This window comes from Peromyscus maniculatus, chromosome 2 (genome assembly GCF_049852395.1).
Source record: "Peromyscus maniculatus bairdii isolate BWxNUB_F1_BW_parent chromosome 2, HU_Pman_BW_mat_3.1, whole genome shotgun sequence".
NCBI lineage: Eukaryota > Metazoa > Chordata > Mammalia > Rodentia > Cricetidae > Peromyscus > Peromyscus maniculatus.
Genome location: NC_134853.1, coordinates 60503008 through 60516426, shown reverse-complemented (window position 1 = coordinate 60516426; position 13419 = coordinate 60503008). Strand labels below are relative to the sequence as shown.

Below are 13419 nucleotides of genomic sequence, written 5' to 3'. Positions count from 1 at the left end.
GGCTGCCTCACACATCCGGATGTGTAAGTGCACCATCGTGCACACATACACATTTTAAGATTTCATCTGGATGGCATGCTAGCCCACATTTGTAATCTAACACTTGGGGAAGTGGAGGCAGAAGGATCAGGAGCTCCAGGTCATCCTCAGCTGTTAGACAAAGCAAGTTTGAGGTGACCCTGAGAGCTATAAAACCCCAAGTCTTAAGAGAAAGGTCTCATATAGATCCACTTTCTTTACAAAGGTTGCATTCCGGACATCCAGTTCATTTTGATTTTTTTTTCCCCTGCTATTTCCTCCTCTGAGGGGGAGATGCCTCGAAAGATTAACAGATTTTGTCACAATCATCTCAACTTCCTGGCTTTCTTCTTCCCACCCCTCCAAAATGTTCTAGAACAGGAAATAGTGGTGTGTCTTATGACACAAAAGTGTCAGCCAGTACATGCCATGCCTGTCATCTTGGTAGCTAGTCTAGGTTACGATGACCTGGGCTGGGCCATGAAAAAATCCTTGTCTTTTCTTGTTTACTGACTTTGGGTTAGATTATTCCGCCGGCCTTGAGGAAGGGGATAAACATCCATGACTTGGCCAGGGAGTTAGGTGGGCTGGTGATGTCAAGGGAGACACACTGAGTCATCTAAGTATCATTGCTCTCGAGCTTCCTGGAGTCCATGGAGTGGGAGGCACAATCTTGTTTTCTCCGAAGTCACAAAACTAAGTTTTGCTAAAGGACCCTTCTCTGTTTACTCCAAAATGCATGGAAGAAATACAGATACATGTAAGAATTCCTGCATTTTCTTCCCACACAATTTGAGCTTTGTAGAACTAAACACATCCCAATCCTAGACTTAAGTAAGGGAATTGTCATTCCCAATGTCTATGGGTCATAGTTCAGTCTGCTATAGCTAAGTATCATAAGCCAGATGACTTCTGAACAACAGACATTTAATCTATAGTTCCAAGATTAGGGTGTCAACATGGCTTCATTCTCATGTGGGCCTTCTTAGGGGCAACAGAGCTCTCTGGCATCCCTTTTATAAGGAAGCCAGCCCCACTTTTGAAGGGGAATCCCTTATGACATGATTACTTTCCAAAGGCCTTACCTCCAAACACTGCCACATCCAGTGTTAGGATTTTTAGTACATAAAATTCAATAGGTATAATTACTGTGGCTATTAGATTAGTGCCTCACATGAGGGCTTGGTCTCTTTTAGAAGCCTCCCAAATGAATTGCAAGCTGCCCCATCTCCTTCCTGTTATCTGCAAGTTGTGGAGCTGGGGGTATTGAATGGCTTCTGATCAAGTTGGGGGGCCATCTTGACAGGAATTTTCATCAACAATCCCTGTGTAAGGGTTAACATTAGGCGGAGAAGGAGGTGCAATTTGCCACACATTCTGCCTTTGCCTTCAAAGTTTGGGCCTTGCAAGCCAAAAGGCCATGTGGCTTCTTTGGATAATGTTGAGTTTAAGAACCTGGGTCTCAAGGTGTCTGTTTCATCTCTCCGTGATTGCTCAGGAAGCCACTCTGGCTGACTGTGGCGCACACACCTTTAATCCCAGTTCTTAGGCAGAGGCAGGTGGATCTCTATGAGTTCACGGCTAGCCTGGTCTATGTAGTGCCAGCTCAGTCTATGGAGCAAGTTCCAGGTCAGCCTGCACTACATAATGAGACCTCATTAATAAAAGAAGGCCACTCCTTTCTAGGTGCCTTACTAACTAGAACCTTGGCCCTTCCATGTCTGTGCCCTGTAAGCTGTGTCCAGAGAGCAAGGCTTTCTAAACCCTCCATGTCCCAGCATGACCTTACTCTCCCCCACTTGCCTCTCTCAGACTCCAGGACAGGTCGTCCTCACATTTCACAAGATTACTCTGCTAGATGAGAAAAACGTGCACTTTATTCAGACAGCAAGGCGAGTCGTGGGGATTGCATTCCCTGAAGAAATCAGAAGCCAAGTGTAGAGAACTTTCAAAGCTGAAATAAATCAGGGCTCCTTGGCCATGCTGCCCTACACTGTCAGGGTTTCTTTTTCCAGAAGCTGCTATGAAATAGGGTATATCGGAAGGGATCAAAAAGGGACCATCTCATTGTATCATCTCTTAGAATCTCAAAAATCTGTAGCATCTGGGACTAGCTTTCTGATTTAAAATATAAATGTTTGCAAATGCTTCTATCTTGCTTGGTTCTGTAAAGATCCGCATTTGAGATGTGCTGAAGTGGCTTTTAGACACTTTTTCCCCCCTAGTGCCAAGTCTGACTGTCTTATTTGTCTTTCTGGTACTCTGAGGTCATTCATCACTTTTGCTTATATTGGGTCTTTGAATTTTTTTTTTTTAATTGACTAAAATTGGTACAAAAACTGCTTGGGTCATCAGATTTTTTATGGAAACCTATGACATCTTTTCAGAGTTTTTAAAATAAATACATAAATAAATAAATAAATAAATAAATAAATAAATAAATAAATAAATAAATAAATAAAGTGTCAGTTAAAGAGACTAGGAGGCCAGGTGTGGTGGCACTTACCTTTAATCCCAGCACATGGGAGGAGAGGTGGGCAGGTGGATCATTGCTGACTTCCAGGCCTGCTTGGGCTGCATTCTGAGACTCTGGAGAGAGAAAGAGACGGGGATAAGGAAGGAGAGGAGAGGGGAGGGGAGAGAATGAACCATTACCTAACACTTGCCTTAGTCGCCTTGTTAGGCACAGGACGCTTTCCTAGGACTGTGCGTCTCACCTCCTCTTTCTGAGAACAGTGGGGCACCCTAATGCAGGCGCGCCCTCATTACCACGTATTGGTGAAGGTAGAATTTAAAATGGAAAAGAAGCCAATGCATGTGGCGTCCTGGACTCTTGCTTGGACCCAAAATAAAGCGAGTCCTCGCTGCAGGGTTTGGCTGAGCCTGGTGTCTTTGGCGGCTGCTGTTTTCCGTGGCTCAGTCAAAGCAGACACTTCCCTTGGCGAAGTTCCTGCGGCCTCTGGAGACTTTTGAGGACGTTTCTCTCCTCCTGCAGCCTTTAGTGTTTTTCAGAAGAGCGGTGGCACCCTGACTTGTCACTGAAAAGTAGTGTGGGAAAAACAAATAAAACTACCCAAGGGATAAAGGAGGAAACCCCAAACACCTCCCCTAGACAATGAAAAACCTCGTCTTCACCTCAGTTGTGTGAGGCAAATGTTTCCACGCCAGTCAGGCCAGAAACTGTGAGGCGCTCTTCCTCTTTGATTTTTTTTTTTTTCGGTCCTATTTTTAACATTCTTTGGCAAGTCTACACATCTTGGTTACATAAGAAAATCAAAATTAAGCCGGGCGTTGGTGGCGCACGCCTTTAATCTCAGCACTCGGGAGGCAGAGCCAGGCGGATCTCTGTGAGTTCGAGGCCAGCCTGGGCTACCAAGTGAGCTCCAGGAAAGGCGCAAAAGCTACACAGAGAAACCCTGTCTCGAAAAACCAAAAAAAAAAAAAAAAAAAAAAAAAAAAGAAAATCAAAATTAAGATGTTTCATATTTTAAAAGCATGCCTTGACTCAGGATGTTTTGCTGGCGCTGCCATGGAAGTGCGAATTCCTGATCTTAAATAATAAGCACACATGTCCAGTAAACAAAAACTATCTGGCGGCTTCTCTCGTGTCGCCATGGCAGCTCCCTAGCCTGTGCTCTCACCCCGGTGGACCGCTGCCTGGCTTGCTAACTGTGGCTGAAGGGAGGTGCCAGGCAACTGGCTGTAACCGGAAAGGTGCTGTTCCTCTTCCCGGTGCGGGGACAAGGTGGCTCACCCTCCTCTACAGTTCCTGAGGGGTGCTGATGGCCTACAGTGCTTCAGACCAGCGGCTGGCCTTCGCTTACCATCTTGACGGAGCAACACTGAAATCCACGGGGTATGCTCGCCCTAGAGTGTGATCTGACATAGGGAAAAGGGAAGCCTCTGCTGTCTGCCTTTGAGGTGGACTAGAAGGAAGGACACTTATATTTTAGCAAGTTAAGTATTACATTAACGACAAGAATTTAAGCTGTTAAGATACTGAGAGTGCGCCCTGTGGGTGCAAATGCTTTGTTGGGATGATGTTAATATCTCTGTTTTAAAGAGGAGCAAGGCGAAGGTTAATGATGGGATGTAATAAGCTCAGGCGCCAGCCGCTGTGGGAATCAAATCCCAGATCCCTGAGCGCAAATCTCAGGCGCACAATTCAGCATCCAGTCTGTCGGATGCTGATGCTGCAGATGCAGAGGACAAGGAAGGACTGAGCTGTCCCCTCCGTGGGTGATGGAGCTGACGCACCAGCAGCGGGGAGACTGTACTTAGTTCTCAGCGCGGTTCAGGGTAGCCCTCCCGCTGTCCATGGACTTGGGCTGTCGATCTTTCTCCTGGAATGTCAGATCCTCACGTGACGTTTCCATCTCATGTGTGTCTGAGTTTGGCCCAGGCCTGCTGTGTCAGCCCCCTGACTCAGAGTTCTTACATACTAGAAAGCATTCCAGTCAACCCATTCAGAGAGGGGAGGGGAGGACTTAGGAGGGCTGTATTTTAAACATGTACCTCAGGTGATCACCGTGTTTCTGAGGGGCTGGAGACAAGACCCAAGGAAACTTGTTTGTTGGCAGAAAACTGGTTCAGGGTGAACGAGGGTTACATATTTTTAAGTCAGCAGCTACCACCTTCTACCCAAGTCCTCAGAGGCAGAGAAAAGTGAACGAGTGAAAGGAGAAATGGAGGAAAAGTACAATTCAAGAACAGAGTCAAAATGCAGATATTTACAGAGGAGCAAGGGTTAAGAATTAGCAATGAAAGGGTGACCTGGAACAAGGTCAGTTTGTGGAAGGGTCTGGAAAGGATGCACTGTCTACTCAGGAGGCAGGGTGTGGCTGAAGCTGCTTTGATGGACTGATGGGTGGCAGGGGAGCTCTGATTAGAGATGAACCACATATTGAGGCGTTAGGTATGAGGAAAGAGAATGGTTTGAACTGTTGGGTGTAGAGGAGAGGCACACACGCAGTGCTCAGGGCAAAGCAGCCAAGAACAGCTTCCTCACCGTGAGGTGAAGACAGGCCATTGGTAGGTGGCAGAAACTCCACAGGCCTTGGAGGCTGGTCAAGGACAGAGGAAAACAGGTGGACTCCAGGGGCCTCGTGGGTTATCTGGATGGCAAAGGCAAACCTCCAGGATCTTGGAGGTATGTGAATAAGGGCTGGGAGGGGCTGGACTCTGTGCTCCCATTGGTGAGAGGAGAAATTCTGTTTTTAACATCACAGATGTCCTCTGCATGACTTCATCTGAGTGGAGGGGGAAAACGTTATGTTGCTTTAAATGGCTTAAAAAGCACCAGAGGTTAAGAAGAAATCTATAAGTCAGTCAATCAGCCAGCCGGTAACTGCTTACCTTCTTAACTAACGACAAGCTACTCTGGGCAGTTTTGAAGGATGTTACTCATCACCCTCCCCGTAAGTGCTTAAGAGGCTCACATGCAGAGTGAGAACACTGAAGGCTGAATTCTCAGCCCCAGGTCTGTCATAACTGCTGGCCTTTAAAAATTCACTTTCCTGGGCATTAGGTGGGCTTGGTTTTTTATTTTACATAAATTAAGAAGTTGGATTGAATTAAGCAAGTTTTCAAGAGCCCTTCCTGTTGCAAAAATCTTGTCAGTAACAATTCCTTGTCATGCTTGTGGGAGTGGGTATGAGGATCTGAGCTTGAGGGAGACCCGTATCAGGATGCTGGTTAGAGGCACAGACGTTGTACCGCCAGGGGAGGAGGCAGATGCAGCAGCGAGAGCCTGAGGGAGAGCAACAATTCATACTGTGGAGTTCGCTGTTACAGAAGTGATGGAGACAAACGGGCAGGCTCACCGCTAGACGCCGTTCACAACCCCACAGAAAGGTCTGTGCAAAGATCTCCCCTAAGGGTTGGCTGGTGGTGGTGTTTTTGGGGTGTGTGTGTGTGATGCATGGGGTTGGGGTGCACATGGACAGAGAGGCCCGAGGAGATCTCTCTCTCTCTCCTGCTCTACCACTCACAGGGCCTCTTTCTGAACCTGGAGGAGCTACCCCACCCCCCAACCCCGCCTTGCTTGTTGTTTTCTCTTCTTTTCCATTAGGCTAGTTGGCCACTGAGCCCCAGTGATGAGCTCTCTTGTCTCTACTCCCCAGAGATGAGGTTGCCGGTGTGTGTGGCCATATCTGGCTTTTACACAGGTTCAGGAGATCCAGCCCAAGGTCCTCATGCTTGAACATGTTCTTAGCCACGGAGCCATCTCCCAGCCCTTGTCCTATATTTTTCAAGTCTTAGAGCTGTGCGCTTGTCCGGAGGGGTTGACTTCTTACCGGCTGTTGCAACATGAAGATATGTCAGCTGTTTACACTGACCTGGAAAACAGCATGTCCAGTGACCCTGCTGCTGACCTTTGCAAGAGGTCTCTGTTTTCTGAAAGGGTTTCTTTTGTAGATTGTGAATCATGAGTATGGGAGCATGGTTCTTCTCTTGGTGGGAGAGAGAGAACTGTTTATCTGCCTGGTACTTGATCAGCGATTGTTTAGATAAATGGTTTAACCACAAAGGGCTCCTGAGTTCTATTTTGCTGTCCTGTGTAAAGTACTTGTGGCGGAGTTATCTAAGGAGTGACTGGCCGCAGGAAGTGGAGCGCATAGTGGAATGTGAAGTCATGAGTGAGCGAGCGGACCAGATGCTGAGGGTGGGTGGATACGTGCAGTGGACCAGATGCTGAGGGTGGGTGGATACGTGCAGTGGACCAGATGCTGCCGGCCACAAACGAGCAGCATGCACCGGCCATCTCTTCCTCTTTCTCTGCCTCTGTCCTCCTACTTCTTCACGATGACTGGAGCTGAGAAAGAGAGTTCTGAGAAAACAGAGGCAAAGCCAAAGAGCTGCTTTACCTGGAGGGCTGGAAGGTTTTCCCGGTCCCTGTGGAGAACACTTCCCTTCTGGTATCAGGTTGCTGGACAGAGGTCACATAACTAGAGCCTGGGCCTGTGAGACCTGGAGCTGACTCACAAATGAGATGTACTCTGCTCTGGGTAATTCCCGCCCAGAGTGCTGGCAGCTGGGCAGCCTCTGGGATAAATGCACCCTGTGACCAGGTCGTCTCTCAACAAAGAAAACTCATGAGAAAACTGTGCTTCCTATTGTGTGGCGACCGAGCTTCCACAGACGAGGAAGTTAAGATGTAAAGTCCTCCCTGAGTTTTGCCACAGGTCTCTGCTGAAAAACAGCTAACTTGGTGTGGACAAGCCAGTCTGCACAGCTTCACACCGAGTCTCCAGGGCCCCCAATAAACAAAGAAATGCTTTCTACCTGGCTTCGAGGACGTTGATAAGAAAGCAGATGTTAAATTAAACTACAGAACAACAAAAGGAGACCTTCCCAGTCTTATAAAACTAACCACCACCACCACCACCAATTTAAAAAACCCCAAAATACCCTTTTGGGGGGGGGGGGCACAACAAGGACTATGTAGCCCAGACTGCCTTTGAACTCTCAATCATGCTGCCTCAGATACCTCAGGGCTTGGATTACAGATATGCACCAACACACTTGACCTCAACTTTGTTATAGAAATACAGTGCCATAGTTAGCGTTAGTTTCCAGTTTGACACACCTGCAAAGAAGGAGCCTCCACTGAGGAGCTGCCTCCGTCAGATCGGTCTGTGGGTCATTTCCTTAGCTGCCAGTCACTATAGGTGGCGCCAACCCTGGGCTTGTGGTCCTGGATTATATAAGGAAGGTAACTGTGCAAGCCACAGGAAGCAAGCCAAGGAGCAGCGTTCCTCAGCTGTCTGCTTCCGTTCCTGCCTCAGAGTTCCTCCCTTAGCTTCCTCCCATGACGGACTGTAACCTGTAAGCCAAAGAAACCCTTTCTTGGTCATGGTTGGCCATGTTTATCACAGCAACAGAGGCTAAAGAAGTCAAGAAGAAGTCAAGTGGAAAATACAGCCCCAGATCTGTAGCTGACAGGCCTGTGAACCCAAAGCCCAAATGTACCTGTATTTCTCCTTGCAGTGGTAGAGAAAGTGGCCTCTTCCATTCAAGTGGGGAATTGGGCAGCAAGAAATAGCCTACTTCCTGAAGGTAGACACTTCTCAAGAGGAAGAAAAGTAAGGCTGAGTCAGCTGAGCATGCCTAGTTTATTATTCTCATAGTTAGCAACTAAATAGTGTCTTTTTCTCCCCTGAGGTAACTCTAGGACCGGGTAGTCTAGTAGTCGGCTTTTAGGGGAAATTCTTCATAAAAACCTCAAGTGAGCAAATGATGCTGCCCCACAGCACAGTCCAAGACTTGGTACATTGAAGGCCGAGATGTTGAAGTCTCACAGGGGTTAAGTCAAAGAACAGACCAGATGATGTCTGGGGCTCCTACATGTCTTGAAGCTTGAGACCTGGTAATGTGAGACATCTGGGTCAATATATTTAATACTTGTCGCTTGCCTGCCTTTACTCACCTTGCCTCCTCTGTCCCCCAGACACACCTTGATACGGGTGTCGGTACCTCATGTAACCAAGCGAGTAACTAGTCCACAGACAGAGCATGGATGCAAACCCACATCTCTGTGGCTTTGAAATTGGGGTTGGTGCACCCATCCCCTCCCCTTTGTGATTGTTATAGGGTTGGCAGTTATATGCAGGACTCCATTTTATTCCTTGTTTTACTTGTTTTGGACCTGTTCAGGAGGCTAGAGCAGATATCCCATGAATTATTTGTGTCCCTTTTCACTCAGGCTTATCTGCTTCCTGCCTGTTTGATCTAGGAGAGTGCAGAGCTGGCCACTGTCTCTTGTCTCCTGTTTCTAAGGCTGTGGCCCTTTCCTCCAGCACAGTCCCCTTTCCGATAACACAGAAACTTCGTGAACAGTGTAGGGAGTTGTCCCTGCTAGAACAGGAGATTGCAGCTGGGTTGTGCTGAACAATTATGTACAGTGCACATCATTTTAAAGTTTTCTGTGTGAAAAGGTTAAACTCTGAAGTGTTTTTGGAGGATTAGTGGGAGGACATGACATGTATAATTTGCTCTGCTATACCCAAATTCAAGAGACAAACCATGTGCACTCGATTTTATTATAGACAAAATGTATGGAAATGCCCTCACAATGAGAGCATAAATATATATATATATATTTTAATGTATGTGCATATCTGTATGCCCATGAGTTTATGTGTACCACAAGTACCAGAGCTGGCCAGAGGGTGCCAGATTCCTCTGGAGCTGGAGTGACAGGTGGTTGTGAGCTACCTGCTGCTTTGGGTGTTAGGAACTGAACGTAGGTTCTCTGCAAGAGTAGTATATGCTCTTAACTAAACCACATCTCTAGTCCCATAAAAGTATTTGAAACATTAAAGAATATTGAGGTTATATTGCTCAGATTAATACTCTTTGCTTTGTTCTGATAATTAAAAGCCCACCCAAATCAAGTGAGAAGGAATCATGTGATTCCTTTCTTTGATCCTCTCCAGGGTTCCCATGGCCTCCCTGCCGTTCCTGGAACACACCTGCATGGCACCAAAGCACCTTTTGTGACACATATCACTCCAGAGTGTTGGGTCTAATACCCTTTAATACCAGTCACTGTGCCAACCATAAGCCGTTTTCCATGCATTTAAGTTTCCACAGACAGTAGCTCTTAATTTTCACAATACCTTGAAAGATAAAGACCATTGTCTTTAAGGAAGGCAGGACAGAGGCTTATAAAGACACCTCATCCAGAGATGTAGCCAGCTGACTCAGGACCAATAATGTTCAGGACTCCAGCTCCCTCTGTGCATCCTAGGACACCATGCAGGGCTCCACCTGCTTCTGCCTGCTCATCCAGACACCTCTGCTCTCTTTGTTTTGGAACCATTCACTGGCTTGTGGGGCAAAGACCTGTGGCTTTCTATTGTTGTTTCTACAGTGTCTCGGTAGGTGGCCCTGGCTGGCCGGGAACTATATAGAACAGGAAGTGTATTCACAGAGGTCACTCACTGTCTCTACCTCCAAGGGCTAGAATTAAAAGTCTATCACTACACCTGGATTGTGCAACAGAGTTTGTATATTATGTCTTTCCATTTTTTAAAGTATAAAACAGGACTAATAATAAGACCTGTGCATTGGATTGTGACTATTAATAAACCAGTAAGTCCTCAATCAATGCTGGCTGACCCTTCTACTCACTGATATGGTAGAATAGAATTTTCAGATCCTAAAATAGACCCCTAGGTCTGTTTGAGTCTGTAAGAACCAGACTTTGATTTAAAATGTGCATCATGATGTGAATCAATGATAACAGTAACCACTTTTTAAAAGTACCTGTTATGTGCTAAATCCACTACCAGGAATGTTAAACCTTTTGATACAGTGATACATCATTGTTACTCCTAAGGGTGCCAGAATGCGTGTATTAGGTGGACCACAGGTTGGGCACACAGTGAACACACCTTGTGGAAGTCTCCCACCAACCTGCAGAAGCTGTGGCTTTGACCTCTTTGAACCCTGTTTGAAACTCTGCCTGGGGATGCTCTCAGTTTAACCCTCCCCTGCCCTTTCCAGCTGAACATTGTGCTCTCTTGAAAATGAGAACTGCTTTTTCCAATTTCCAGTCTTCCCGCCCACTGTGGCTTCTCTACCCCGCTTCAAAGATCTCTTGCAGTGGTTCCAGATGTCACACATCAACTCCCCTCAAGCCAGGAATAAAACTTTTCCAGCCTCTGAGACTCAAATTCACTTAGGATGGCTAAGGGTACAGACGCCCGTTGACAGTTACAGGAACTGGCTTTCTTAAGTCTGAACGTTTTTGCTTTAAAGTAATACTTCTCCAAGAAACATCTGTCATTCCTTGTTTCAAAGACAAAGAGAGAAATGATAGTTGACAATGAGCTCCACCTCATCTGTAGGAGGTTCTGAATTGTCACGCTACTCGCTAAATACCTCTAATTTAAAATGTAAAAATGCTTACATATTTTTGCCTACCTTAATTTTTTATTTCAGCCATTATATTATCTTTATCTTTCATGCCATAGTCATCTGTTTTCCTCCCACCTTGCCTAACGTAGATACCGTGTCTTAAAAATCACGTTTTTTTAAATCCACAAAATGAGTATTTTCCTGAGAACTGAAAGATGTGGAAATAATATATAACAGGCTTTACCAACTTGAAACTTTTGTCTTTTTCTCTTTTCTTCAAAATGATAATAAAATCATTAGGGCCAGGAGAGGTGGTTCAGCAGTTAGGAGCACTGGCTGCTCTTCCAGGGGTCCTGACTTCAATTCCCAGCACCCACATGTGGGCTCACAACCATCTACAACTGCAGACTCATGGGATCTGATGCCATCTTCTGGTGTGCAGACAAAGGATAAAAAAGGTAGCACTCCTATGCATTAGACAAGCAAACAAATAAAAAACCTGTGCTGGGCATAGTGGTGAACTCCTTTAATCCTAGAACTTGGGAGGTAGAGGCAGGTGGATCTCTGAGTTCAAGACCAGTCAGAGCTACAGAGTGAGATCCTGTCTCAAAAACAAAATAAAAAAAAATACAAACATAAAAATAAAATAAAATCATCAGATAATCTTTTATAAAATCTAATTGGCCAACTGAGCTTCTGCTGTGATTTTCCTTCACTACTCATTCTTAAAACTGGGATAAGTTGGATCAAGCCAACCAAAGGTTCCCCATCTTCCTCATTTCTGGGAATCCCAACCACGCCACACTGCCACCCACAAGGCCTTTATTTAAGAAAACATGTAGATAAAATTCTGTCTTCCTTCTGTGGACTATGATTTGTAGTGTGTTGAACCTCTTCTTATATCTCACTCCTTCTCTTTCCAGCACTGGATCCTCTTCTGAACAGTGCTGTTTCTAAGTCTGGGGAATGGTGAATCATTTGGATCATTATGGGTGGGTTGTTTCTAAGCCACCTGCCCTGCATGGATCCACTCCATCGAGGCTGGCATGGGATGCTTTCATTTGTGAGATACTCGACTTTTAATGCTAGAATATCTGTACTGGTGGCTAAATGAATAAACAGATGAAATATCAAGGAGTATGAATGGCCATTGATGAGCTAAGGATGACGGGCAGTGAGAGTCATGGGACAGGTTTATACAGAAAGGCTGCACCCGCTCTTACTGATTTCGCCTGTGTTTAGAAGCGCTGGTTTCTAAAGTCACGCGTGTCTTTGAAGATCACAGCGAGGCAGCACTGTTTCTCTCACCCAATCGAAAAGCATGCACGGATGACGCAGCTCCGAGCTGAGAAGGTGTGCGGGGAGTGGGGATGCAGGTAGCGAAGCTCCTTCTCAAGCAGGAATGCCCAATTTGTTGGTGTTGTGTGCTGGTACAGGAGCGCATGATACATAATAGTTGGTAGGAAGGAATCAGCCGGCACATCCTTTGGAGGCGCCTCCGAACAGCAGATGGCATCAATTTTATTTATAAATGCACAGGGCGTGGTTCAGGAAATAAGAATACTTGCTGTGCAGGTATAAGGACCTGAGTTCAAGTCCCCGGAACTCTTTGTGGTGGTATGGATGAGAATGGCCCCCATCAGATCATATATTTGAATACTTGGTCCCCTTTTGGTAGAATTGTATGAGACATGAGACAATGTAGAATTTGGTAGAGACGGTATGGCCTTGTTGGAGCAGGTTTGTCGCTGAGGAGCAGGCCTTTGAGTTTCAAAAACACTTTTGCTATCTCTCCCCTACTCCCCCCTCCACTCCCTGCCCCCCGCGACCCCCCCCACCCCCCCACCCCCCGCCTTGTGGTTGTGTCTGAAGATGGGAGCTCTCAGCTACTGCTCCAGCACCATGCCTGCCTGCCTGCTGCCATGGACCCTTTGAAACTGTAAGCCCAGTACCTACTTTCTTTTACAAGTTGCCTTGGTTACGGTATCTTATTACAGAAATCAAAAAACACAGCTAGAACACTCAAATCAAAAGCCAGTATGATGGTATGGGATCCTCTAGCCCCACTGAGGAGGAGCTCTGAGGTGTGCTGGTTGACAGCGTCATTTCAGGTTCAGTGAAAAACGCTCTCAAATAAGAAGGAACAGGATAAAGCAGGACACAACCTCCTCCTCTGACCTCCAAGCACACAGGCACACACATGTACACACACACACACACACACACACACACACACACACACACACACACACACACACACCACCTCTTTTTTGTTTGTTTGTTTGTTGTTTTTCGAGATAGGGTTCCTCTTTGTAGCCCTAGCTGTCCTGAAATTTACTCTGTAGATCTAGCTGGCCTCGAACTCACAGAGATCCAACTGCCTCTGCCTCTGGAGTACTGGGATTAAAGGTGTGCACCACCACCACCCGGGCCATGACTTACACCACCTCTTAAAACCTAATTTATTCAGTATTGACAGTGTAAGAACAATAGTTCTGTAGACTATCCCAGCCACAGAGAGGAAAATATACTGGTAGA

The 13419-nt window shown here is 46.2% G+C and overlaps 1 protein-coding gene across 8 annotated transcripts in view; it reads left to right on the top strand.

Annotated features, from left to right (window-relative positions):
- Mob3b (MOB kinase activator 3B) overlaps positions 1 to 13419 on the top strand; it is a 196722-nt gene that overhangs the window by 57267 nt on the left and 126036 nt on the right. The window contains exon 1 of one of the 8 annotated variants that reach the window (XM_076564046.1): positions 3541 to 3874. The exons of 5 other annotated variants lie outside the window; for them this stretch is intronic. The gene's annotated coding sequence lies outside the window, so the exon portion shown is untranslated. Of the gene's footprint in view, positions 1 to 3540; positions 3875 to 5740; positions 5872 to 12752; positions 12821 to 13419 lie in introns of those variants that run through there. 2 more of the 8 variants (XM_076564043.1, XM_076564045.1) reach the window with 2 other exon arrangements.